Source organism: Felis catus, chromosome C1 (assembly GCF_018350175.1).
Source record: "Felis catus isolate Fca126 chromosome C1, F.catus_Fca126_mat1.0, whole genome shotgun sequence".
NCBI lineage: Eukaryota > Metazoa > Chordata > Mammalia > Carnivora > Felidae > Felis > Felis catus.
In genome coordinates this window covers 35,022,895-35,050,360 of record NC_058375.1, presented here as the reverse complement: position 1 = coordinate 35,050,360, position 27,466 = coordinate 35,022,895, and the positions used below count along the sequence as shown (strand labels likewise).

Genomic DNA, 27,466 nt, shown 5'->3' with positions numbered 1-27,466 from the left:
AGGCCTGTGAGAACTTGATCACGGTATATTTCAGTTACCTGGTAGGTGTCTGTTATTCTCAGCCCCACTCAGGTCACCAGCAGCCCAAGGGCAGGGGGCGGAGTATGATTCTTGACTGGATCCCCGACATCCTTCTGTGGTGGTGTTGGATAAATACACATTGATGGAATGAATCAAGAAACTCTAGGACAAGGCTGGAAGGAGACATGTGGGGTGGAGGAAGGGAAGGTAGGAGAAATGAGGCCCTTTTTGATTCATAACGGCCCAAGCAGTGCAAATGGCCCCAGGCTTTCTAGCAACAGTTTCCAGTCCTTAGGAAGAAACTTTTGGGGGCACATAGGGAGCTTGTGCCTGCCTTTTAGGGTTTCCTTGAGCTGAGCATGTTCCAGTTCCCTCCAGACACCCACTTAGCCCCTGTGGTTGTCTGGGACCTGCCGAGTCTGAGGCGGAGATTGAAACAGTGGCAGCAACGACATGGCCGGGAGAGGCTGAAGGCGCTCCTATATCTTTGCTCAGGAAATGGCCTCATAAAAGTGACAGGGAGACGCACCTATGGATGCTTGTTAAAGTTTTATTACTAATCACCTCCAAAGTCAGCGAGGCAGAGGGGGGGTTGGAGCTGGGAAATGGAGTCATCAGGGCCTGGGAGCAGGTGTCAGCTGCCTCAGCATCAGAGGCAGAGATGGCCCGGTGGGCTGAGGTGGCCCCAGCTCCCTGCAGCATCCTGGACTCCTCACCCTGCTCTGGGTCCACCTGGATGGGGCACTACCCCAGCGTTCTCCCACCTTGTGAAACGGAAACTGCCTCATTCATTCCCGTATCTAGTAGGTCACTATGCTGAGTTCAAACCTCCTCTGAAGCTACAGACCCATCCCTGCTCCTCCCTCCCAGTGCCACTGCTCTGGTCAGATGCATCATCTCTTACTTGGTCCATCTAGATGGCCTCCCAAAGGCCCTGCCTTTGGTCGGCCCCTCTAGACAACCTCTCCCACTGCTCCTGGGGTGATCCTCCCTCTTCAGTGACCTCTAGTTGCCTCCAGAATGGGTCTAATTCCTTGATAGAGCATGGGCATTCCTTCAAGGCTTGCACCCTTCCTTGATCTTTAACACAATTTTCCACTATTTCCAACCATGGCTGAACAATTAGAGTCTCCCCCCAAATCCATGTACTATCTGCCAAGAAATTCCTTCTCCCCAAATGCTTGGTAAACATATGCTCTTTTTTAAGGACACAGCTCAGACATCTTCAGGAAGGCTTCCCTGACCTCTCAATGCATTCATCAATCACACTGTTTGATAATCGTGATTCTTTGTACAAGTGCTTCATAGAGTATAAACTTCTCTAGGGCAGGATTCATGTCAGATTCATTTCTCCATCCCCAGGAGTCTGGCTTGGTATCATGGTTTGCTGAGTGAAAGAATGAATGGAGAAGTGTTATGAAGTTTGCATTCTGCAGAGCCACTCGCTACACAAGGGTAGGGGCAGTGGCACAAGGGTAGGGGCAAGGCAGTGACGCCGGATCCCTGGGCTGAGCGAGAGATGGTGTGTCTGACCAGGGCAGTGGCACTGGGAAGGAGGGGCAGGGATGGATCAGATGGCTTCAGAGGAGGTTTGAACACAGCTTGCTGACTTGCTAGGTACAGGAGTTGAATAGGACTTCAATTATTAATTGAATAAGTCAATGAGGATTAAATGAGATAATGTGTGTGAAAACACTCAGACTCTAAAGATACTGTTTTCATTGTTCTGTTCCCACACATATCCTGCCAGTGTCCTTTTTCTTATCTATTTGGTTACCACCACCTTTGTTCTCCGGGACCCAAACTGATGAAGGCAAGAAAGGAATCTGAAGATGCTGGAAAATCTTGAGGCTATTTTTCCTGTTTAGCAACTGCACTTGCTCCTCTAGTCACATTATGGTTCTTCCCTCTTCTGGTATCTGAGAGGTGAGAGAGGGGTGCAGAATTTTCACTCACTCAATTGGCCCTCAACTCAACCTTATATGGAAGATGCCCTTCTCTGGCCCTGGGCTTTGTGCTAGTGCTGGGGATGTAGAACCATTGGACAAGTTCTTGCTCACCACAGGTTCTCACCATGTCTCAGGAGGTGATACAGTTAGCAAGTGGCTACAGCCTTTTTAAAGGCCGCCCCACTCCGGAGCCCTGAGCTCTGCTGGTGGTATCTGGGTGGGCACTAAAGAGGACAGAAGCCAGGGAGTGTGGAGGGTCCTAAATGAGCTATGACTCGGCCTGGTCCGAGGGGGCCCAGCAAGCCTCAGCTCCCACCCCAGGAACAGCCCTTCCTGGGGGGAGCTCAGGGCTGATGGAGCAGTAGGTGGGGAAGGGGGGACTCTGCCAGAGAGGAGGTGCCCTCAGAGGAGGCAGTATGGGGCCACTTCACCACACTTCTCTGTATAGGCCCATTCTCCCTCACAAAGCACAGGTCACCCTCTTGCCTCCAAAGCAGGCAAGTGAACAGGGTCAGGGGTCTTTGGAAATTATCTGCCCAGGGCAAAGGGAACGGCATTTGATGCAGAGAAGCGAGCATCCTCAAAAGTGGGCCAAGATGCCTTGACGCCCTAGAGCCAAGTCCCTCCATCCACCACCCTGGATTGAGAGCGGTTTCAGTGGGCACAGCTCTCCCCAGCTTTGCTCTGCTTTCCATGAGTCAGAGCTGTGGCCCCTCTGCCTCCCAGGCACCACCCACCCACTCCAGCCCCAACTCCTTTTCCTTCTGGGCTAGACGGAGGTCTCCCCTGAGGTGCCCCCTGCCTCACCTACATGAGCTTGGTCTGATCCTGTGGTGCTGCCTGCCCCCCCTTCCTCCTTTTCATCTCTATATATCTGTCTAATGAACATTTCAATAAGCCGAGCACAGCTTTTTCCACTTAATAAGCAGAGTGCTGACTTCATTGCGGCTTTGCTCTTCACTTATCTGTTCAGGGCCTTAAATCACTCCTAGGAAAAAGCTTAGCAAAGGGAAACCTGGTATCCTGGCTATTGGCCGCTCCTGTCAGCACCCTTCCCTGCTGGGGCTGAGGGGATGCCCTGCTTCCACAGAAAAGCATGAAAATGCAAATAAACTCATGGTAGCCAAGAGACAGGAAGGCTAAGGCCAGAGGCCAGGGGTGTCAGAGCCACCACCTTTGAAGGAAGTTCTAGAGGCAAGTGGATATGGCACAGCACAGCCAGCCTGGGGTATCCTGCTCCAAACTGGGGATGAGGTGGGGTTGCAAACCAGTGAAGCTCTGTAAGGGAGACATTCTGAGAAAGGTATGTTTAATGAACATCTACTATATGCTAGGAACTATGCTAGGTGCTAAGGGCAGAATGGGGAACAAAATTATCATAGGCCCTGCCCTCATGGACTTGCTTTCCAGCAGGAAACAAAAACATTCAACAAATAATTTCCTAAATAAGGTCCGTGAGGGACAATGACAGGTGTTATGGTAATAAACAATGGGGACTGGGGAAAGCTTCCCTTAGGAAATGAGGTTTAGGCTAAGGTCTGAAAAAGACTGGTTGAGACAGGTGACAGGTAACTCAGGAGAGACCGGAATAGCCCAATAACTGCTCACTTTCACCAGTTACATGTTGTGTAATTGTTATGTGTTGAGACCACATAAGGTAGTGGCAAAGGACACAGACTTTGGAGTAAGACACACCTATGTATGAATTCTAGCTGTGAATTTACTAGTTGTGTGATTTTGGGGAAGTTAGTTAACCTTTCTATGCCGTCGTGTCTTCATCTGTAAAATGGGGTTAAAGCACCCACCTTGCAGGACTCTTGTAAAAGGTTAAACTTGATCCTCATTGTAAAGAATGTATAAAGTACCTGGCATGTAGGACATGCTCAATAAGCAGTAGATGCTACTACTAATAGTATTATCATATGCATCTATTTTCCCCCCTTAGTCTACCATGAGGTCCTTGAAAGCTTAGACAAAGTCTTACAGGTTTTGTGTCTGATTAGAACGGGAAGAGATAGCTATTTCACATGGTGCAAGGACTCTCCCAGAAAAGAGCACCAGGCATCCAGCCAAAGAAAGGCGTGACCCTTGGAGTATATGTGCATATATGGTGGGGGATGGGCCATGGGATGCTGTGTTCCAGGATCCTTCTGGATCTAGTTGGCAGGAAGACTTCAGGGCAGAAGGGCACAGACTCAATTAAATGTGAGCAAGTGCAAGGCAGTGCCTTTTGTGATAAACACATCAAAATTCCCTCTCCAGTGTTCAACTCTGCATGGTCAGCCACGGTTCTGGCAAAGGACCTGGAAATCCTTCTTCATTTAGACAGTTCCCCGAGGCCGTTGGCTAAAAGACTAAGAGAGCCGTGAATAAGATATTAAAGAAGAAGGAGAACATACTTCTCGAGGTGTCCAGCTGGAGCAGTCCTATCTGCAGGGCTCTGCTGTGTCAATCTGTCCTGTCCTAGAGAAGATCCAGGAGGTGCGAAACTTCCTTACTAGGAAAGGTTAAATGACTTACTCTCAAGTCTGCAAAGCTGAAGGCTGCTGGGGGATGTACAGGAAATCACAGTGTAGAGAAGGTGATTAAAGACTTACTCACGAAATCCTGAAACCCTAGGCAAGTGGGTTTGCTTTGGAAGCTTGAGCACATTTGAGTTGAACAAAGGTGATTGCTATTTCACACAGTGGCCAGTAAACTTAAATTCATTAGCCCAAGTGGTGGGTCTAGCGGAAAACATAAATGAATCAAAAAGTATTTGGACAAATTTATGAAAGACAGTCATATATGCCTCTTTAATCAGGGTTTGTTCAGTGAATGAACCAATGAATATGAATGATCCTGGTTTTCAAGGTATTTCAATTCAATACAATAAATATTCATGGAGTACCTACTATGACAAAGCATTGTGCAGGATGTAAACCTGAACAGTTTCTATCTAGAAGCTTACACTTTTATAAGAGGATTAGAAAGAACAGTGTCAACACAGGGAGAACACAGTGAGTGCTGTAAGAAAAATGCATGAGACCACGGGTACTCACAGAAGGGAGAAATTCTGTAAGGTTTAGAAAAGGGATCAAAAAAGATTTTATGGAGAAGGTGATAAGGAAATAAAGGTATCCCAGAACAAGGAAATGACAAGTTCCAAGATTTGGAGGTGAAAAAAATAAAAGAATATGTTTAAGTACAGATAATAAGCATAGTAAGAAGGGGTGGGGAGGAGGCAAATAGGGAGTGAGAGAGATACTTAGAACAGAATAGTGTCAGTCCAATAGCAAAGGAAAGTCTGCGCTGCCCTATAGGGAGTAAAAAAGCAGAGTCAGAATTCCCAATGCAAGATCTTCCAGATCCTATGACAATCAGGCCCTGAGATGGAAAGGAGCAGACAGAGATTAGGGTAGTTCTTAAATTTAAGACTCAAAATAACCGGTAGATTTCAGAGCTAAGCAGAAAGAAGCTCCTTCAGCTCAGCCCCCAGAGAGATGCAGAATGAGGTCCCATGGTTCCCCATTAGCACAGAGATTGTCTTTGCCATTTCTGGCCTCCTGGGGTTCTTAGTGAGCAAGAACATTGAGCCCAGTTGCATTGTGAGCTCCCTGGGTACTCCCTCCCTGTCCAGCAACATTTGTACAGAGGGGAACTTTGATTAAAAATGAACATTAGGAGCAGCCAGGAAGAGATAAGAGAGGAAAGGAGATATCCTAAATAGGTCCACCAGTGTGTGTTGGGGGGGGGGGGGGCGGGTTGCAATAAAAAGAAGGTAGGTTTACCAGAGGACAGTGGCCAAATCTTAGGACACAGAAGAGAGTCATTTGTTCACTCAGGTTGTTATTAACTAGCAATTTATGGAGCATGTTTTATGTGCCAGGCACTGTGCTAGATCCAAGGAAATACGGTACCTGTCTTTAAGAAGCTAAAAGTCTGGTAGGGAAGAAAAACATATGGACAGATCATTAGAAAAATGGTGTGGTTAGAAAAGTAAGTTCTGGGTAGGTACAAAGGGGGGAATGGTCAGCAACATTAAGGAAGGCTTTAAGGAAGATATGTCACTTGAGCTGCATCTTGGAACATGAGTAGGAGTTCAACAGGTGGATGAAGGGATAGAGCGCATTCATGGGAGAGGGAAGGGTATGTGTAGTCAAGGAGGTAAAAATAAATTGGTATTTGCAAAGGAAGTACTTCAATATGGCTGGAATTTAGGGTATGCATGGAGGCGCCATAAGGGCTGAGACTGGGGAGATGGGTGGGGTCAGCTCATAAAGGGCTTTAAATGTTGTACTAACGAGTCTGGACTTGATCCTGTAGGCAAAAAGGAGCCATTGAGGGAGTTAAGGAAGAGGTGAGGCATGATTGGATTTGCAGTATAGAAATATCACTCTCAGGCGCCTGGGTGGCTCAGGTCATGATCTCATAGTTTGTGAGTTCCAGCCCCGCTTTGGGCTGTGTTGGGTTCTGTGCTGATAGCTCAGAGCCTGGAGTCTGCTTCAGATGCTGTGTCTCCCTCTCTCTTAGCCCCTCCCCTGCTGATGCTGCTGTCTCTCAAAAAATGAATAAATGTTAAAAAAAAAAAAAAAGAAATATCACTCTTGAAACAGTGTGGAGAAATTAAAGAATCAGAATTATTGGCAGGGAGACTGCGAAGGAGCTATGGCAAAAATCCAGGAGAAAGGATGAGAGGTCTCAGCTAGAACAATGGAACAGGGAAACAGTGGGAATAAAGAGGAAGAGATCAAATAGAGTGAAGAGGTGAGTGGGGAAGGTGAGCCGGGAAGGCCACTGCCTTCTACCTGCTTGCTGTGAAATTCCAGCCAGGACCTAGACTGGTTCTCCACCTGGCTGCATGCAAGGACCTACTCCGTTATGGAGCATTGGGTGGCCTGGCCCCACAGGTTTGCCTCAGATGATTTCTGGGCAAAAGATAGATCTTTTTGCCATTCCATTCTCCTGTCATTTGATTCTGGGCCCCTGATCAATGCCCCACTCCTATCCCAGCCTGTTTCCTGTTCTTGAATCTAACATCGAAGCTCTTCCTTCTGCACACTGAAGAAGCTATTAGGATGGTTCTTGGCTCTACAGGACAGACAGCTTTGTTGAGCATGGATAGACCAGGGAGTGTAATCTTGAGACACATGTCAGGATTCCTACTCTGCTTAGCTTGGGGCCCGATACTGTACTCAGGGAGTGAATCAGCAGAGGAGTAGGGCGAGGGAGACGGACACTCCCTATGCAGTGATAAGAGGTTCTCACTTTTTGGCCTGTCTCTTCTCAGTGCCCACCAGGCTGTCAGCTCCCTACATTCTAGGCTTTGCCTCTTCAGAGACTCTTGCTCTTTGTTCTGGTAAGCCTGAGTGGACAAGGAGATCCAGCCTTCCTCATCTCCATCCTGCCTCCATTTTAGGAGTAGGGGCTGGCAGAATCTGTTTGCCCCTCCAGTTCTATGTACCACCCTTCTCCATCCTATCCTATGCCCAGGAAGCTGACCACAATGGACTGCCTCAAACAAGCTCCCTTGCCTTCAGGATTCTTATTGGGTTTGACACATAGAGGACATTAGTGAACAGGAGGAGAGAGGCAGTTGGGATAATATTATCCTGGCTCCTTCTTCCTCTACTGAAGGTCACAGCTCCTAAGCACAGCCGTAGTTGTAGCCACAGCTCTGTCTGGGATTTGGCACATGCTCCCTCAGGCCAAGGAGTGGTAACAGCTCCCCTGCTGGACTTCACCTTCTCTTTGCAAATAGTCCCTTCCTCAGATGTTCCTCAGTTACGCCATTTGTGGACCTCTGTTTTCCCCCAGAATTCTAATACTGCAGGCATCCTCAGATGTATCACACTAGCTAGACATATTTGTTCTAGCAAATTCTTTTCAGTTCCATCCTACTTTGTCTACCATGGACTTTTTGGGATTGTATTAGTAAATGCCACTCCTTTCTGGGCTGATGGGCAAACTGTAGAGAAACCAAACAAATTTTATTCCATGCTCTTGGCCTGGGCAGCTTCTCATATAACTTTATATATATAAACTCATATATATATATAACTCATATATATATATATATATACTCATATATATATATATCATATATATATCATATATATATATAACTCATATAACTCATATAACTTCTCATATAACTTCATTCCTATAGCTTTGCAGAGTACAATGGCTAAAAAGAAGCTGGGGCACCTGGGCGGCTCAGTTGGTTGAGCATCCAACTTTTGATTTCAGATCAGGTCATGATCCAAGGGTCATGGGATCAAATACCACCTCGGGCTGAGCTCCATGGTGAGCTGAGCATGGAGCTGAGCATGGAGCCTGCTTAAGATTCTCTCTCTCTTCTCTCTCTCTCTCTCTCTCTCTCTCTCCCTCCCTCCCTCTCTCTGCCTCTGCCCTTTTCCCCTGCTCACTCTCTTAAAAAAAATAAATAAATAAAAATAGAAGTTAAACTGAGACACAGAAAATGTCAGAACTGGGTAGGTGGGTGGTTTGAAGCATTCATTCATTCTTATAGTTAGCAAATAGTCGTAGAGCACTTACCATGTTCTAGACACCATGCTACGTACCATGGATTCAACAAACAGTAAACAAAATACAATCTTGGTCTCACTGTGCATGTGATTTTGTTGGAGAAACAAAGGAGTAATTAGGCAATTATAATAAGATAACCTTATTAGAGGGGTGTGTATGGGGTGAAGTGGAAATACACAAATGTGGCACTTATCCTAATCTTCGGAGGTGGGACACAGAAGGCTTTCCAGAGGAAGTGAGTCTAAGCTATGATCTGAAGGAAATCTTGGGAGTTGACAGGAGTGAAGAGTTGGGGGGAAGGAGGGAACAGCATGTGCAAAGGTGAGGAGTTGGAGCCTGGTATGTTGGAAGGCTGAAAGCAAGTCAGTATGACTGGAGTTGTAGGTCAGGGGCAGAGTGGTGAGAGATTAGTCTGGAAAGGTGGTAGACCAGATCATATATAGCCTTCTAGACTGTATCAAAGAGTTTGGACTTTGTTCTGAGAGCAATGAGGAGCCACTTGTGGTTTTTAAGTAGAGAATGAACACGATCAGTTTTGTATTGAAGTAGCTGGTTGTACTGTGGTTGGAAGAGGCAAGATAGGACCAGGGGGCCATCTTGGAGGCTGGGACAGGGACAGGAACAGAGACAGTGAGACTTCATAGAATATGGACTGGTTAGTGATTGCATGGGGAGAGGGAGGAAGACAGAAGAGTCAGGGACTGCTCCCATTTCTGACTTAGTGTCTGTGGAGAGGGGACATAAATAAGGAAGAGGGGAGGAGCAGGTCTGACAGGAGGTTGAAGGTGTGTTTCATTTCCATTCTTGAAGAGATGTTGAGATGGCATGTCCGAGTATAGCCTAAAGGAAGCCAGTTACAGGGATCTGGAGTTTCCATGTTCACAAGTTCTAAGTCTGCTACTGAGCTCCTTTCTCTGAGTACCCCGAAACTGTCTTGGATGAGGTTTATCAGAACCACCAAGCAGCTTCCATACTTCCTGTTTCAATAGCCTGCTGCCTGTTCTTTGATGGCATCTCCCAGCACTGGAGGGGCACTAGCTTCTGCTTGCATACATCAAACCAGTTCCAACTCTGGGTCAGGGCCCCACAGGGCTCCCATCCATCTCCCATAAGGATGTAAGATGGAGGTGCATGTCAGGAGGAAACAAAATATATGGCTTGGCTTGGCTTGTGGAATGTCAGCCTGAGGAGCTCTGCATTATGGAGTAGGCAAGTCTGGGAGCAGGAATGAGGATTCTGAGCAGAGAAGGACCATGGTGAAATTGTAGCCTTACGATGTGTAACCTTGTGGTGATGTGTAAGGTGAATTGGAGGTAAGGGGACCAATGGGGAGGTTGTTATAATAATGTAGAAAGTGGCTTTTTTTTTTTCTGTATGGGGGTTTTCTAATGCTAACCAAATTACTAAAGATTTAAAAATTGATAATGTGGGTGATGGTTTAAGAAAATGGGTATAGTCATTCACTGCTGAGGAGATTGTGAATTGGTATAACATTTTTGGAAAGCTGTCTATCACTATGTATCAACAACTTTTTAAAAGTTCATACCATCTGACATAATAATTTCTTTGCTAGGAATATAACCTAAGGTAATTATCAGAAATTCAAAAATATGTATGCTCAAAGATGTTCATCAGTGTGTTATTAATAATAGCAAAAGAAAGAAAGAAAGAAAGAAAGAAAGAAAGAAAGAAAGAAAGAAAGACAGGAAGAAAGAAAGAATCATCTAAGAATTCATCGAAGGGAGAAGGGTTCAATAAATTAAAATGCAAGGAAATAAAGAAAATAAATGTTTTAACATCATTGGAAAAAAAGGGGTTGGAAGCATATTTAAATAGAATTAGAAAATGCTTGCAATAGAGTGATAAGTGGTAAAATCATGATACAAATGAAATTTAGTATCCTGGATTGAATCCTGGAACAGAAAAAAGATATTGGTGGAAAAACTATGGAAATCCAAATATAGTCTATAGTTATAGCTTAATAGTTTAGTTAATAATAACATTGTACCAATATTAACTAATTCTTAGTTCCAACAAATATAAGATGGTGATCTAAGATGTTAACATTGGGAAGCTGGATGACGGGTATATAGGAACAATTTATATGATTTTTGTAATTTTTCTGTAAATCTGTAGCTAACATTTTTTTAATGTTTATTTTTGTGTGTGAGAGAGAGAAAGAGACAAAGCATGAATGGGAGAGGGACAGAGAGAGAGGGAGACACAGAATCTGAAGCAGGCTCCAGGCTCTGAGCTGTCAGCACAGAGCCCGACGTGGGGCTCGAACCCACGGACCGTGAGATCATGACCTGAGCCAAAGTCAGATGCTTACCCAACTGAAATACCAGGTGTGCAGTAGCTAACATTTTTTGAAGCTTACTACACATCAGGCATTGTATAAACTACCTACCTTCCTTATAATATTCCCTTTAATCCTCATTACTATCTTAATGAGGTAGGTACTATTAAAGCCCATTTTACAGATAAGGAACCAGAGGCTCAAAGTCATACAGTTTTTAAGTAATATGGCCAGGATTCAAATTCAGATATTCTTGACTCTAAGGTCTGTGCTATTTCAATTCTTCATTGAAAAAAACAAATGCACTACCAAATGGTTAATCGTGGCTATCTCTGGAAGGTGGAATCACGTTTCCTTTTTTCCCCCTTGGGGGCTGTTGTGGGAAGAAAAAGGATAGGGGAAAGAAAGGATAGGACTTCCTATCTGATGATGCATGGGTGATAAAGTCAAGAATTGAAGACGGTAGCACATTTTGGTGTTACTTCCAGAGAAGGGGCCAGTTTTGGTGGGCACTGGGGAAAACAATGACTTTGGCTTCTGCTCTGCTGGCATAAAGGTACTATGGGATATCCAAAGTTCCATGAACAACCTGAGTGGGAGGTCAAGGCCTGCCTCAGGGTCCCCATGGTTCTGGGAACCATGGGTTAAGTATGCTATGTAACACTAGGAGGAGGCACACATTCAGGGGTGGAGGGTGGGGATGACATGAATGGGACCAACCCAACCAGGGAAGCATTGCAGGGAGGGTCAAGAATTTCCTGAGTGTCTCCGATAAGTTGCCACTGAAGCTGATCACAGGCTTATGTTATGCTTACGATCCATACAATACAAGCTCATGATATACTTTGGTACATCTCCCGCAGCCTAATCTTGGGGCTGGGATAAGGCGGAACACCTATCTTGGGCAAATCCTCAGCGGATACAATTTTGCTTTCTGGAGAGGTTCCTGCTCCTAAAGGTGGAAAAGCGATTTTTCTGCATCTGTTTAGAATCTCAGGCTCTCCTGATTTCCCCATTTCTTTTTCCTCCCATCAGCTCATCATTAATGACAAGCCCTCAGATTCTCCCTAGGCACCGAAGGAGGAGCTTTACCCTTGTTTTCTGTGAGTTTGGGGACACAAATGCTGCCAGAATGCTGCAAAATCAAGGGCAGCTGTTGGCACTCAATGGCTTTCCCAGCTAATGCACCCCGAGACTGGCACAGAGTGGGTTCCCCCCAGGGGATGTCTATCTAATCCTAAATACCTCCACCTGCCTCCACATCACACCTGCCTCACACAGCAGCAGGTAGCAGAGGTCAGACCCGGGCCCTCTGGGTTTTTTCTCTGGGTCAGCCTTTGGCCACCTTTCTAAAACCCCGTGGACTTCCTGGCCTTGATAAGGGGACCACAGAGGACACCAGTCAGCAGTCAGAAAGGTTCAGGTGTGCACTTAGGCTCTCTATGCTCTCTCCTTGATCAATTTGCTCTCTTTTTGGGCAATAGGCCCTTAGGGCCTGAAGGCCTCCCTGGCTTTTGCCCTGCAGAGGACAAGCTCCAAACTTCTCAGCTGGCTCCAAGTCCCTGCAGAGCTATAGGCTGAGGACAGGGCTCCTATGGTGGCTTGGAGCCCTTGCTGCTTCTCTTTTTGGAGATTGGACAGATGGAGCCCAGGCATAGGATAAATAAACCAATTAAATCTGAGAAAACAATGTCCTGCTACTTCTCTCCAGAACCACTGCTCACCCCCTGAGTCAGACTGAGGTTGGGTCTGTCTGAGAGCTAAGAAATTGGTGTGGGGACTCTCCTTGTCCATGGCTAGAGACCCCCTCCTTTAGGCTGGCCCCCGTAGTGTGGTGTGTTTTCTTAACGTGGTGAACACATGTCTCTGGAGGATCATTGTTTTCTCTCTGAGGTCCTTCAGTCAGAATGGGAGAGGCCAGGTGTTCCCCAGCTAATAGGCGGGGAGAGGAAGAGGAAGGGGGTTGTGAGACTGGGGAGGCAGAACTGGGAGGGATGACAGATCAGGCTGGTTGAAGCTGGGGGAGTGGGAGGTAGTTCCTAGACTTTAGAGACTTGAGGCTGGTGAATGCCTCCTGAACACACCAGGATCAGCCTGGGAACAATGTGATGCAAGAGAGAGATTATCCCTTTTGGAATCTGCCCCTTTTGAGAACTACAGAAAAGTTGGAGAGAAAAAAAAATCCCACCATAGATAAAGATGCTGTGCCTCTTTTACTTAAATTTGACCTGTCTTTAGCAATGATTCACAGAGATCCTCCTAGATTGTAAGGTGCTGTGCTAGCCGCTGGGGCTAGAAACTAACAAGATATGGCCTAGCTAGAGAAGACAGCCATACACATATACTAAGCATGATAAAGCTACATTGTGTCTGTTCTGATGGTGGCAGTGAACCAAGTGCATATTGGGAAGAAGGGCTCATTTATGCCTAGAAGGGTTGGAAGACTTCACAGAGGAGAGGACCTCTGAGCTAGGTCTTAAAGAATGATCAGGAGTGTACTGATGGAGGCCGAATAAAGGAGTCGGCGGTGGGGGGTGGGGAGGTGCTTGGGTAGACGACAGCATGCCAGGTAAAGGGTGTGTGAGAATGCTTGGAGACTTGGAGGGCTTGGAGATTATCCTGGAGCAATGAGGAGCACTTGGAGGGCTTTAGGCAGGTATTAGAGTGGGATTCTAGTAGCATTGTGCTACCAGCAGGGTAGAGGATTGGTGGGGGAAAGAAAGACTGAATGGTGAACAACCGAGTTGGGAGGATTTTTAGATAATATAAGTGAGACACACTGAAGACCCCATACTGAGCTAAGTTGGTAGCAGGGGCTAGAGATGAGGAGGCATACATAAGGGATGATAAGGAATCCATAAGATTCAGTGACTGATGGAACATGGGAGATATAAGGCCAAGAGAGAAGACAGTGAGGATGCCTAGGTTTCTGGCTTACATTCCCTGGGAGGTGTGTGGTGCTGTTCATGCTGAGAGAGACATAAAGGATAGAGAACAAGTTGTGTGTGTATGTGTGGGCATGTTGAGGTGTCATAATGCTGAGTGGGGATTGAGCTTTGGTCTAAGTGGGGATATTCAGTATGCAGTGGGTTTATGGATCTACAGCCTCTGTACCAAAGATCACTCCAGGATTTCATGACTGGGTAATTGAAAGGATGATAATGTCATCAACAGAAATAAGGACCACTGAAGGTGAATTATGATGGGGGTGGGGCTAGATGATGGATTGAATTCTGCAATGTCTATGGGACATGGCACTGAAGATATTCACCAGGCAGTTGGAAAAAATGGGATCAGAGCAGCTAGAGGTCAGATTTGGAGCTTTATATTCAGAAGTCCTCTAAATAAAGATGATGGCTGCAGCTGCAGAGCGGATGAGATCATCAGATTCAAGTGTATACGGAGAGCAGAGGGTCAAAGACAGAACACTGGAAAACACCTACTTTTATTTAGGGCGGGAGGAGGGCAAAAAGCCAGAGAAGGAGCTGTCTGCAAGAATCAGGAGTATGGTACTAGAGAGAAGAGTTTCCAAAAGGTGGCCAGCAGGTTAGCTGAAGAGGTGCTGAGAAAGGCAAGGACTAAGATAGACTGAGGGAGTCAGATGCATGACCTTTAAGAGAACAGATCCAATGAAGAAAGACGAAGGGATGATGGCAGAAATGAGCCAGTGCTGAGAAGTGAAGATGGTTAAGTTATAAACAACCCTTTAAGCCATGAGATAGTGAAGGGTACAGATATTTTAAATGCGGAAGACATGGGGCACCTGGGTGGCTCATTCAGTTGAGTGTCTGACTCTTGATTTTGGCTCAGGTCATAATCTCACAGTCATGAGATGGAGCCCTACAACAGCTCTGTATTGGGCATGGAGCCTTCATGGGATTCTTTCTCTCTGCCCCTCCTCTGCTTTCCCGCTGTGTTCTCTCTCTCTCTCTTATAAAATAAAATAAAATAAAATAAAATAAAATAAAATAAAATAGGGGAAGACTTGGCCCAGTTGCATTTACATCTCCACTTTAGTTGTCTCATGGGGCTGTTGCAATGCCCTTCCCCTGTCCTGGGACCTCTTGTGTTCATAGATCCCTAGGGCCAGTGTGCCAGTGATCCCTGGAGGAAGGGTCCCCTTCCACCTGTGACACTCATGAACACCTTGATGCATTCCTCCCTTCTTTCTGCCCCGACTCCTCCTCTTCCTTTGTGAAACAAACATTTACTGAACACCTATTCCATGTCATCTGCGTTAGGGGGCACAATAAGGCTGAGAGGGGAAGCATGGCAGGGGGGCAGGCCAGGCCGCAGCAGTAAGCCGTCTGAAGTAGGCAAGAGCAGGTGTGGGAGAGGGAGGGTGGCTCTAAGGACTGTGTTTGAGACAGAGACTCCAGGCCTTTGAGACTGACTGGAAGAGGGCTGAGGGGAAAAAAGGGACAGATGTCGCCTCAGAAGTTGCAGCACCGGGGTGCCAGTGTGGCAGGGTCAGGAGTGAGCCCCAAGGCCTCTCTTGCCTGCTCACAGCCAGAGCTGAAGCAGGCACTCCATCTCGGGGTAACATGATCCTGTAACGCAGGGCTCCTCTGATGTGGGCTGCTTGCCTTTTACAGCATTAGGGGAGCAACATTTCATGGAAAATTCAATAAATCCCCCTGTACAGCCAGACGTCTGTAAACAATGGCTTCCAAATTCAATCAGGCTGGGGACCCGCAGCAGCATTTATGAGCTCTAACGTGGAATATTATATAGGGGAGTGAGTAGCGGGGGCTGGGGGAAGGGCTTCCTGGAAGATGAGCACTCCTGTGTGGCTCCTGGACTCAGATCCTGGCAGCGGAAGTGATTCTCCAGGTAGAAAGCCTGACCCTTGGGACTCTTGGGCTGGGCCCAGGGGTCCCTGAACCAAGGCTCTGGGCTTGGGGAGGAGGACAAGGGATTCAGCCTTTGGTACTGGCTGTAAGGAGGCTGAATGGTCAGAACAACCAAGGCTGGGAGTGAGTTCCCCCAAGCCTCCCACAAGTCGCCCACCTGACGATGTGCAAGAGCCACCAAGGTGTACTTCCTATTTTTGCAACACGGGAAGGCCCTACAGCTTTCAAATCTCCTTCCTGTTAGATTTCTACCCCTTTTGTTCTATGGTCTGTCAGTGATCTTTAGAGAGCTTGTCCCTCTCTCTTGCTCAGGTTCAGATTGTTCCTCACCTAGTACAGAAAGATTTGCAGTAGGGTCAGGGCATAGGGACTGTAACTTTGAAAGGATAAAGGGGCTGATGTTTTAGGGAGGCTGAGGTCTCCTCTGCTCGTGAGGTCCCCCTAGGCTTCTCCTCTCCTTTGCCCTTTTAACACTCGAAACTCTGGCTCTCCCGACCTCTTTCTCTTCCACAGTTGTTGCCTTTGAACCCTCTGACAGGCTCTCTCCTGCAAACCAATGTGGGGCATTACGGGGCAGAGGAAAGAACCACAGGTCTGGATTCAAATCCAGTTCTTGTCGCGTACCAGCTTTGGGTCTTGGGCAAGTCACATTCTCCTCTGACTCTCAGTGTCCTTACCTGGGGTGGGGGAGGGGGAGAATAATATTAACTGCCTTGCAGAGGCAGCTATGAGGTGGGGCTATGAGGGGCTATGGGTGAGAGGGGCTATGAGGTGAGATCGAACAATGTACGTAAAGTGCCTGATGTTCCGGCATGGAATAAGTTCACAATATGCTCTAGTTTCCTTTTCCACAGTTCTCCCCCTCCTCTGAAACCTCCCTTCGATAAAGCTTCTGCTAATTGTCAGAAACTGCCCTCCGTGCAACCAAAGGTGCCAGATGTTCCATCAGCTCTTTGCTCACGTCCTGCACATCTCCCAGGCTCCTTTGTGACTGGCTTTCCTGTGGGCCTGAATCCAACAGGAAGAGCATCAAAGACCACAACAGGCCAAGGCCACACTGGAAAGCCCATGTAAGGGGTGGAAGCCACTCTGAGGTGTCCCAACACCGAGGTGCCTTTCTTAGAGACTTGGGAGGTAAACTTCCCGAGGGCAGAGATTTTTGCCTACTTTGTCTCTGGCTCTATTCCCAGTGTCTAGAGCAGCGCTTGACACTTGGTAAGTGTTCAATAAGTATTTTCTTAAAGGAATCAATCGCTTCAGTTTCTCTTACCATTTCCCTGCAGTTTTTCTCTGGTTCTAGAAAGAGAATGGATGTTTGCCCTCTAGAAAAACAAACTGCAAACCCTCCTGAAAGTCAGGAATGTTCTCTTCCCTTGAAATGTCCTTGAAATGTTGGCCAGGCTTCCCCCATGGAGTGGGCAGGGAGCATAGCATAATCACTGCCAGCAAGGATTCTCCTTGCAACCCACTACTAGAAATGTGAGTTTTGGAAGGATGAAGGGAAAGGGGTGATTCTTGCAGGCAAGGCTCTAGACTAATCCACACCCGGCCTTTGAAGATAGTGGAGATGTAACTTTTGTGGATGTGGACTGGATAGGCACTTCCTGCCCTCTCTAGAAGACAGTTCCATTGAGCTCCCACCCCCTGGTCAATCTTAAACTATAGGGCAAAAGGGAGAAAAAGATTGGCCAGCCCCAGAATAGTACTAGGTAGTGTCTATAAAGAATTTGTCGTATGCCATACTCTACACTCAACACTTCATGCATTAACCCACTTAAACTTTGCATCTTCCTATTTGGAAGGTCTAGTATTATCCCCATTTTACCTATAAGGAAACCAAGGCTTAGAAAGGTTAAATAACATGTGAACATCACAGGGCCAAGAAGAAAAGGAATAGCATGGGACACCAGATCTGTCTGGCTTAAGAACAAGCTATTAACCAACACATCTCTGCTGCCTCAGAAAAAGGTGGAGACCAGTCCTTGGCTTGAATAGTTCCGAGGCCCTGGCAGAGATCAAGCATTCTCCATCTGCTTCTGCTCTGCTCTGCTTCTTCCTCTCCCCACACCCCACCCCGGCTTCCATTTACAGTGGGCAACTGAGATGGTCTGAGAGAGGTAATCGCCTCTGGGTCTCCAGCCCTCCTGCTGGGCACTCCTAGGGGAAGAGAGAGAAGGTGGATTGGGGCCAGGGGAGAGCTGCTGCTCCCTGACCCCAGCTACAGGTACAAGCGGGATGCTCTGCTGCCCAGCTGGGACCAGTTCCAGCCAACTGGGTACACCTCTGCACTCTCAGGCTTGGAAGACAGGCTCCACCATTGTCAACATTCCACCCATCTGGAGGGAGGAGATCCTTTAGTATTGGAGCCAAGGTTGACCTTTTGGTTTTCCATTTGGCAGGATTGGGGAGAGGGTCCAAGGAGACAGATCCCAGAACTATCTCCCCCCACAGCCAGATACCCAGCCTCTGGGGCTCTGGGATTCACTCCTGAGGCAGTCATGCAAGATGCTTGTGTATGCTTTTTTCCAAATGTCCAAAATATGATGCCATGTTCACGTACCCCTGTCCATGCACATGCGGCTTCAACGTTGACTTCGGTAACTAGCTGGGTCTGTGCTCCGGCTTTCTCTTTCTCTCTCTCTCTCTCAACTCCCCCTCCCTCTCTCTCTCTCATTCTCCCTGCTAGCTGCTGTAAGGATCAGTCCCCAAAGAAAAATGCCCAATTTGTCATGTCATGTCCAGCTGTTAACCTCCCGTCGGTAAGCCATGGGGAAGACTTACTTTCTCCTATTTATTTATTTGCCACTTGGACAATAGAAGGCCCCAGGCCTGCTGAGTTCTCCATAATAAAGCCACCAACGATCTCCCCCATCACCCCTCCCCTCCCCCCACCCCCATGTCAACAACACTAGCCAACCTGCAGGTGTCACTGGGCATTAACCCCGGGCTTAACTCTGGCTCTGCTGAACCGGAGGGAAGGGGGAGGGGGTAGTGCACGAAGGTGGGGGGTCTGACGGGGAGGTCTCTGCACAAAGAGGAAGGCCTGGGGATGGGCTGGCTCATAACCATCCCTCCGGAAAGCTCACTGTGCTGAGGCTGGGGGAGGGAGGGAGGGATCAACCAAATAATGCAGCTCCTTCTTCCCAGCCTCCCCAGTGGTCTCCAGGCAGAGCCTTGGCCAGCCGGTGGCAGGCGCCGGGGCTCACCGCACCTAGCAACACTGCTGAGAGACGGGGCCCTGCAGGAATGAGGCCCCGTGTGGCTGGCCCTAGAGCAGGCCCGGGAAGGGCCGGGACAGGGCGGGGAGGCTCAGACCCTCCAGACTCCAAGCTGCTCTGTCACCCCTACTTTCTCTAACACTCTTATGCTCCCATCTCTAGGTTTCTTTGGCCCAACCCAATTTGCCAAAGGAGAACTTGGTGCTTGGGAGGAACTGCTAGCAATGTCCCAGCTGGGCTGCCAGTTCTCCTGGGGATTAAAAGAAAGCTGGTGGTGGTGGGGGAGGGAGGGTAGGGGGATGGGCTGCTTCTCAGTCAGTGGCCCTTCCTTCTGTTCGGATGTCAGAGTGAGTTACAGATCACACTGAAGTGCAGCCCCCATGGCCTTTCATCTGGGGCTCCCAGGCCCGTGGTGCCGATACCACTGTCCTCTCTCTTAGGACCCTAGCTTCCCCTGTGACAAACTGAGGAGGGGAGAGCACAGATTAGGATTAGCTGGGTTGTACTCCCAAACCAACTCTCCAGTAGTTCCCCACTTCCTGTTGACCACTTCTCCAGAGACCACTTCAGAGACAATCTGAAGCACAGAGGCATTAGCAGGGCATTTCCCAAGGCTAGTCACTGGGGGCTCAGTCTGTAACCCACCACTCACTGTCCTTAGAGAGACCACGACCTTGGAATAGCAGCACCCGCATACAAATGAAAGACTTGGTCAGCTTCTCCCTGCTGAGATTTCTTAGTTAACTGTTTCAGGATAAAAGCTCACTATTTGCTGCATCAGAATGAAAATAACTAGGAAAAGAAAAAATGGTGGTTAACTGTAAACATATCTTGAGGGCCCACAGGGGTCTGTGCTGGTACTCACGCTGTTCTTGGCCCAGTGCTGCCATCATTTATATGAGAAGCAGCTAGAGAGACTCTAGGGCCTTAGAAAACCAGAGTGCAAAGACAGAGGTCAAAGGTCATGACAGCCAGGCAGATCAGCTTTAGTTACATCAAGCCCAGACTCTCCTGTAGCACAGGTCCTGGTTGCCGCAGTGAGAAAAACAAGGACTACCTTCCACCTGGGGACTTTCAAATGCTAAAATTTTTCTCAAGAGGAATTTCTCAATATTTCATCTTGTAAATTTAACTATAGCCAAGAGATGCATGGTAAGAAGGATTTAACAGTTGCCCTGTTCCAGAGTGAAGTGACCAGAATGGGGAAGCAATGGACCAAACTGGAGATGTTCAGATCACTGTTTAGTGTGAGGAGCACTTGGGGTCACCTAGAACTGTTCCACAATGCCCTGGGCTGGCTTGAAAAACAACACCCTCCAGCAGGGGCTTGGTGACACCTATCCAGGACAGAAAAGGGGAAGATTCTATGGCAGGCAAAGGATGGGACTATGAAATAGGTCTCTGAGGAATCTTCCAATTAGTGCTCAGAAGTTCCGTTCCTAGAGACTTCATGATTCAATCTAGGAGACAATGTGTACAGAGGAAAAAATCCAGACAATGGTATGAGATGGACCTGGATTGGAATCCCAGCTCAGTTGATTACTAGCCATGTGACTTTGGATAAGTTAGTTGACTTTTTTGAGGTTCAGTTTCCTCTTCCATAAAATAGGTATAAGGATCCTTAACTCCTGGTTGTTAGGAAGATTAAGTGAAACAATCTAAGTAAAAACACCTAGAATAATGCCTGGTTTATAGCAAATACTACAATAACTGTTAATTACTGTCTCTTTTCCTTGTCTGAAACTTCCCTGGTTTGGTCTCTACCTCAACAAGGAAACCCAGTTTGTTGTACCTCGTGGTCACCATGCAAGGGGGAGATGTCTTAAGTGCCCCATTCATGGCACCTGGCTTGTCCTCTCAAAGAGTTTGATCTTTCTCCCTCCCCACTTCAGCATCACCCTTGATTCTGGGCAGAGACGTTGTAGTGGCTGGTTTGTGTGTGAGGCATATACACATTTCTTATCTGGCCTGAATAGCAGGCATTAAAATGCATTTTGGTTCACCCAGGACAATAAAGAAAAAAAAGGAAGCTTTAAGTCACTAATAAAAATCAAATGTAGGCAGTTTGCAGGAGTGATCAGCTCAGAGCTTTGCTGTTCTCTTGTTAAGGGTCTGGAGCCATAAATAACTTCCCCATAAGAAGGCAGAGGCGAGGGGGAGTGAGTGAGAGGGAACGCAACAACACAAAATTTTTCATTTTTCTCCATAAATCATTTCAGCGTGCGATAATATTTGTTTTTTCTAATGAGTCTCTTGTGATCCATTCCAGGAGCTAACATCAGGGCCTGTCAGGGGGTGATGTGTGGTACAGTTCAACGCTTTACAAAAACTGCCTGCTACACAGATTTTTTTTCCTTCTCTTCCTTATGCTAAGTATTCATGAAGCCCATTATTCTGTGCTCCTGCTTTACAGATTCTTCCTTTCTGTCTTTCTCCTTTGGCCAGAAATGCCCTGTTCTCTCCTCCTGCTTATACTGAAGGGCTCTGCTGCAGCCTGGGAAAGAGAGGTGGGCAGTGGGACAGGAAGGTGGCTCGGAGATATCTGTGGGAGGTCTTCAGGAGTAGACTTTGAGCTTGGGTGGGTGGAGGAGGATTCTTCAAAGTTCAACTGAAGCTATGTGAGAGAATGCCTTTTATAGGCTGGATTTCTCATGGTCAACTGTGATGGAACCTATCAGAGCAGGCAAGACACTTGCCAAACAAAAAGCACCCAAAGAGAGTTGACATGTTAACAGAGGCTAGATTTGTAAGAGAGATTGTGCATACCATGGTGAAGAGTTTGGAGTTTATCTCATAGGCAAAGGGAGTCAATAAAGTCTTTTACAAAGAATCAGATTTACATTTTAGAGTCTCATGATGAGTGTGGAGAATAGACTGGGGACTCATGCAGGTGGAAGGGAGCGAGGAATGAGATGGGAATCAGGAAATTATGGAAGAGTGTTGCAGTGATATGATGAAACAGAATAAAGTAGTGGATTCAGAAATGAGGGATTTTTAGGACAGCTTAGTAACCCCCTACTCATTCTTTAAGACTTATTTTAGTATTACCTTTGCTGTGAAATCATTTCCACCCTCTCCAGATTGGCTCACCCATTCCTCTTGGCTCCTATAGTAGCTTTCTCATACCTCTCCTCCCTTCAAACACTCATCACATTGTATTATAACTATTATCTTGAGCTCCTTGAGGGTAGGACCTGTGCTATAAGAATCCTTGAATCTTACCATCTAATACGTGCCTGGCACATAGACTTACTCAGGGGTACTTATTTTGAATAAGCAAACAAATGAACAAATAAAAAGAAGGGGGAAAACATAACTAGAGGTAGGGAGCTGAGGGGCTTAGGCTCAGGTAAAAGAACAGGAGCCACCCAAGGAGACTGAGAAGGAGTGCTCAGAGTTAGGATAAATCTACGAGAGTCATGTCATGGCAAGTCATGGGAATAGAGAGCTTTTTAAGAAGAAGGTAGTGATTTTTGGTGCCACATGCAAAAGTGAAATTAAATAAGTCAAAGAGAGAAAAGTGTCCATAAGATCTGGAAATTCAGGGGTTGTTAGTGATCTTTGTGAGAGCAGTTTAATTGGAGTGAGTAGGGGCAGAAGCCAGACCAGTCAGTTCACTTCTGGATGGGAAGTGAGAAAGTGTGGACTCCTCTTTTAAGAATATAGCTCAGAAGGGAATGTGAAAAATAGGTGTACTTCAGGAGAAGTACAGGATCAAGGGAGATGTTTTCAGGAAGGGGGAGGGTTTCAAAAACATTTGTAGGGTAAAACCAAACAAAAAAGAGGGTAAAAAAGAAGTGACACACATATAGGAGAAAGGAAGATCCAGAGCTCACTGGATAACCATGCCCAAAGAATATCGACCAGTCTTCCGTGACATACAGCAGGATTATGTCCTTTGCTCTATTCAGCATTTTTATCAACAACTTGAATCACAAACAATAAGGCTAAATAAACGTATAAGTGAGACAAGGCTAAAGACAGCTAACAAGATGGAGTACAGAATCAGGATTCAAAAGTCACTTCTGCAAGTTTGAACACAAGTGAAATTTAATAGAAAAAAGCAAGCATTCTACATGTAAGCTAAAAAACATATAAAATCTAAGAAAGTGTAGGTTGGAGGAGTTATGCCTTGAGAATAATTCATGGGAAGAAGACCTGGAAGTTCTAGGTGAATTTACATTTGCCAAAAGACTTCTGAAGACTTTGGCCACATTAGTGAGGTACAGTGGACAGAACAAAGGAAAGCTGGCCACATCACTGCACAGTGGAGACATTCTGCTCCAATTTGGGCTTCATACAGCTAGTGGGCCCTGGATCACCAGGGCACATTCGGTCAGGGTGCAAAGATGTCTTGAAACCGTGATTTGTGATCAATGGTTTAGGAAGTTGGGGAAAGAAGAATTTGAGAAATGTGATAGGAATTCTTAAACACTTGCCAGTTTGTCATATGGTAAAGAGATTTCTTCCGAAGTGATTCAAAGGGCAGAATTTTAATCCCAGGGTGAGAATTAAATAAAGGCAAACAAATTTTTGGCTTAATATGAGGTAAGGAGTCTATAGCTCCCCCTTTACGCATGGGTTTTAGGACTCCTAAACTTGAATATAAAGTGTTGTGTATATGTGAATATGTACAGGGTCCATGACTTTCAACAAATTTTTAAAGGGGTCTGTGACACACACACACACACACACAGACACACACACTAACAACCATAAAAAAAGGGAGAATTGTCTCTCAAATATGACAACTGGAATGGAACTATGGCTTCCAGAAGGAGCAGGCTTCCCATTACTAGATGGAGGGAGAAATAGAGGCAGAAAGACCTAGTTAAACCTCTATCAAGTTTGGAGCTCTATTTCAGGAAGAGGTTGGTTGTAGACCATGCAAAGCAAGGTGTGTGTGTGTGTGTGTGTGTGTGTGTGTGTGTGTGCGCGCGCGCGCGCAGAAGGGTAGAGAAAGAGAGAGAGATAAAGGAGAAGGCAAGACAGAGGTACTGAGATAAACACTGTCATGGGCCGTTTCCATCATGTACTCACAAGAGCATAATAAAGCCCTTGTAATATACTAGAACTTGTGTGGTCCCGGGGCCTAATTTGCATACTAATTACTGAGTGCAAATGGGACTGAGGGGTAGGGAGGGAGGGTGGGGGAGGCATGCAGGGAGCGAGGGGCCTGGACTGTTTGCTCTGCCATTTCATATCATGCTAACAAGCTAATCCGGCGTGCAGTTAGCTCCTGATATATAACTGCTCATTAGTATTATAATAAAGTACATGAAACAACCATAAAACGTTATATACTGCACAAGTGTTGTTTTCTTGCCAATTATCTGCAGGCGGATTTATCACCACAGTTGTTTCGAATTCCCCTTGGTGAGGTTTGGGCGGAATAAAGAAAGGTGTTGGTGGCGGCGGCAGCAGAGGGGGGCCTTTTCGAGGGGCAGACCATGTGTTTTCTTAAGTAGCACTTACTGATGCGCCATTTCATGAGAGTGAAGCAACGAGATCCCATCCTTCCCCACCTCGGCAGCTCAGGGGGAAAGCAAGGAGGGTGAGCACTGAAGAAGGCTGCAGGGCCACAGTTCCGGATCCAGAGGCACAGTGCGCATAGCCCTTTGGACAGCACAGAACCTCCAAGGACAGAGTCCTGTATCAGTCTCACAGGCTGTTTAATGAGACCTTGTAAATCTGTACCACTTACTTTCCAACCTTCCAGAGTGGTGCCTCCAGTAACTCAGTTCAAAGCAACACTTCGCCCCCATTGCCTTACCCCAAAGTGCTGCTTATTGAATGACTTCTAGCCAAAGCAGCCTTGTTTGGGGAAGATGTTCCAGAGATCAGTGGTTCTTGTGAAGAGTTGCTTTCTGCCTCAGTGCCCTCAAGGCACTCTTAAAACCCAGTTCCCCGCTCCATAGGAGAAGCTAAGAGCAAGTGAGGGAACCCCCAACTTTTCCAGCCAGCCCACTGGGCCCAAGCCACACCTCTTAGGGTCACTCTACTCCATCATCACCAGCAGACACAGGAGAGGCCCATAGTGGCGCTGGGATTGGGAAACAGAGAGGCCCTCTTCTCAGTTTTTCTGTTAGATTTTAAGCGCTCCCTTATTTAGTGATGAAGCAGGAGGAGGCTCTGGGGCTCTGCCACCCCTTCCCACTTCTCCCCAGGCTGCAAGAGGATTGCAGGGCTCTCACTTGCTTTCCTATCAAGGTCTCCTGTGAACTGTCTGCACCCACAGCACATAGCCAGCTCCTGCCAGCCTCACTGTCAGGAATGGGCCACAGGATCAAAGAAGCTAGTTTTTAAAAGGGCGCCTTCTGACCAGAAGTCTTAACTAGGCTCTGTGTGTCCTCCCAGACCTGCAAGGGGACATCAGCTTTAGTAGTTCCCCAGGAGCTATAGCAGAACTATGAGTCAGTTCTGTCTTGCACGTGCTGTCTTGAAGTACCAAAGGATGCATATAGGTTCCAGGAAATGGATGTCACCTTCAAAAGCTGGGGATGTACCCCAAGCAGCCATACTCCTTTTCTTGATCCATGGTAGATCTGCTAATTCACATATTAAATTCAAACTTTGAACATATCTGTCCTAGACTCTGGGCTCCTTCCAAAGAACCCCAGTGGTAGGGGCGCCTGGTGGCTCAGTCGGTTAGGTGTCCAACTTTGGCTCAGGTCATGATCTCACAGTTTGTGAGTTCGAGCCCCGTGTCAGGCTCTGTGCTGACAGCTCAGAACCTGGAGCCTGCTTTGGATTCTGTGTCTCCCTTTCTCTGCCCCTCTCCTGCTCGTGCTCTGTCTCTCTCTTTCAAAAATAAATAAACATTAAAAAAAAAGGAAAAACCCCCAAAGAACCCCAATGATAAACAAGACAAGGCAATACCAGTAGGAGTTCCACTAAATTCTCAGAAGAAGCAGCCTCCTGAAGGGAGAGGATTTTGGAAGCCCCTCCCCACGAGGATGAGAGGAATGGAATGAAGCTATTCAGTCTTCACGGCCACCACCCTCATGAAACCAGAAGGTTTTACTCCTCCTAACAAGAGGCCATGCTGTAACTACCTCCCTGGTCATATACATGCCATATGTGCTGTATTTGTATATGTACCTACATGCTGTAAATACCCTGTGGACAACTCAATAGTTCACCTTCTCCACTATGACTAACATCTCCACTTGAAGAGTTTTATAATGTCAAAACTTTCTGTTCTAGATATGTCCTTTGTTGTCTTAATTCTCTATACCCTTTAAATGTTTGCATCAACCAGACTACAAATGGCCAGAGAAGTGACCATTTGACTATTTTCTTCTTTTTTTCCATTTGACTCTTTTCTAGTGCCAGAGGCATGCTTTCATGTAACATAGACTTTAGGTTGATGAAGTAGAGGATCACAATTCTCTCTCATATGCAATTCCACTTTATTATTCAGTTATTATGATAACCACAATAATGATGATGGCAATGATGATAGAGAAATGACCACCTCATTCTGACATCTGACAGTCCCCATATCCAAGGGGAGGACAGTGGGCTGAAGGGTGATTCGTGTCTCTAGAATAGACTACATACCATACTCTGTTCTGGCAGAGTCTGACAGTGAATAAATGGTATTTGGGATATGGGCAATTGTTATGTGGATTCAAGTTCTGCAGCAGAGGCTGCAAGGTCTTCTGTGAACTGGTACCTGCTTCCCTCTTCAACCCATCTTCTGTGCTCTGCCCCTCACCCATTGCCCCTGAAATGCTGAATTGGGCTAGTTCCCCCTAACAAAGGAGGTTTTCTTGTACCTCTCTGCTTTTGCTCATTCTGATCCCTCTGCTTGGAATGCCCATCTACTTTTTTCCACTGCCAACTCTTCATACCTTGGGTTGGGTATTATCTCTTACAGAAGTTTTTTGTAATACTCCATCTCTAGTCTGATCTAGGTGACCCTTTATGTGCCCTTATGTGCCTGTACTTACCTCTGTCTCAGTGTCAATCTCTACAGGGCAGGTGTCTTTTTCTTTACAGTCCCAGCACCTAGCATAGAGGCTGGCCCAGACCAAGCACTTAGTACATGTTTTTACTTATCGTAGTTTGAGCAAACCAACTTTGCCTGGAGCTTTAAACTCACACCGGCATCCCAAACCAGACAGAGCCTTCAGTGGCCTTTTGTTTACTTTCTAGGTAACAACCATGAATCCAGCATGCATTAGGCACTCAGAGCCCGGCAATCCCCTCCAAAACCAGAGAGAAGGGCGAACCCCTGCTTCCGTGGTAATGAAAGCCCTTTACTTCATTGTCATCTACTTTCTCCTTCCTTTGAATTCAGTCCTTAAAGGCACAGGGAGTGACTGACCTGCTGTCCCTGGACAGCTCCACTGTGGCTCAGTCCTATTGTGCCAGGTTGACCACCACTCCCACTCCCTGAGGAATCTGGAAGCTCCCTGTTCCTCCCATGCAGTAGTCAGTGGGTCTTCAGGGGCTGTCCCACAGAAAGCCCCAGGAGCCCCCTCTGCTTTGGGCTCCATTTGCAGGAGCCTTAGGTGTACAGGAAGCAGGCAACTGATGCCTTTCCCAGAATCGTTATGGAGATTAACTGAGATCATTGATGCAGCGCTCCCA

At 46.8% G+C, this 27,466-nt stretch overlaps 1 protein-coding gene across 5 annotated transcripts in view; it reads right to left on the bottom strand.

Annotated features, from left to right (window-relative positions):
* Window positions 1-27,466, bottom strand: part of RNF220 (ring finger protein 220) — a 235,684-nt gene that overhangs the window by 84,696 nt on the left and 123,522 nt on the right. The window lies entirely within an intron of this gene.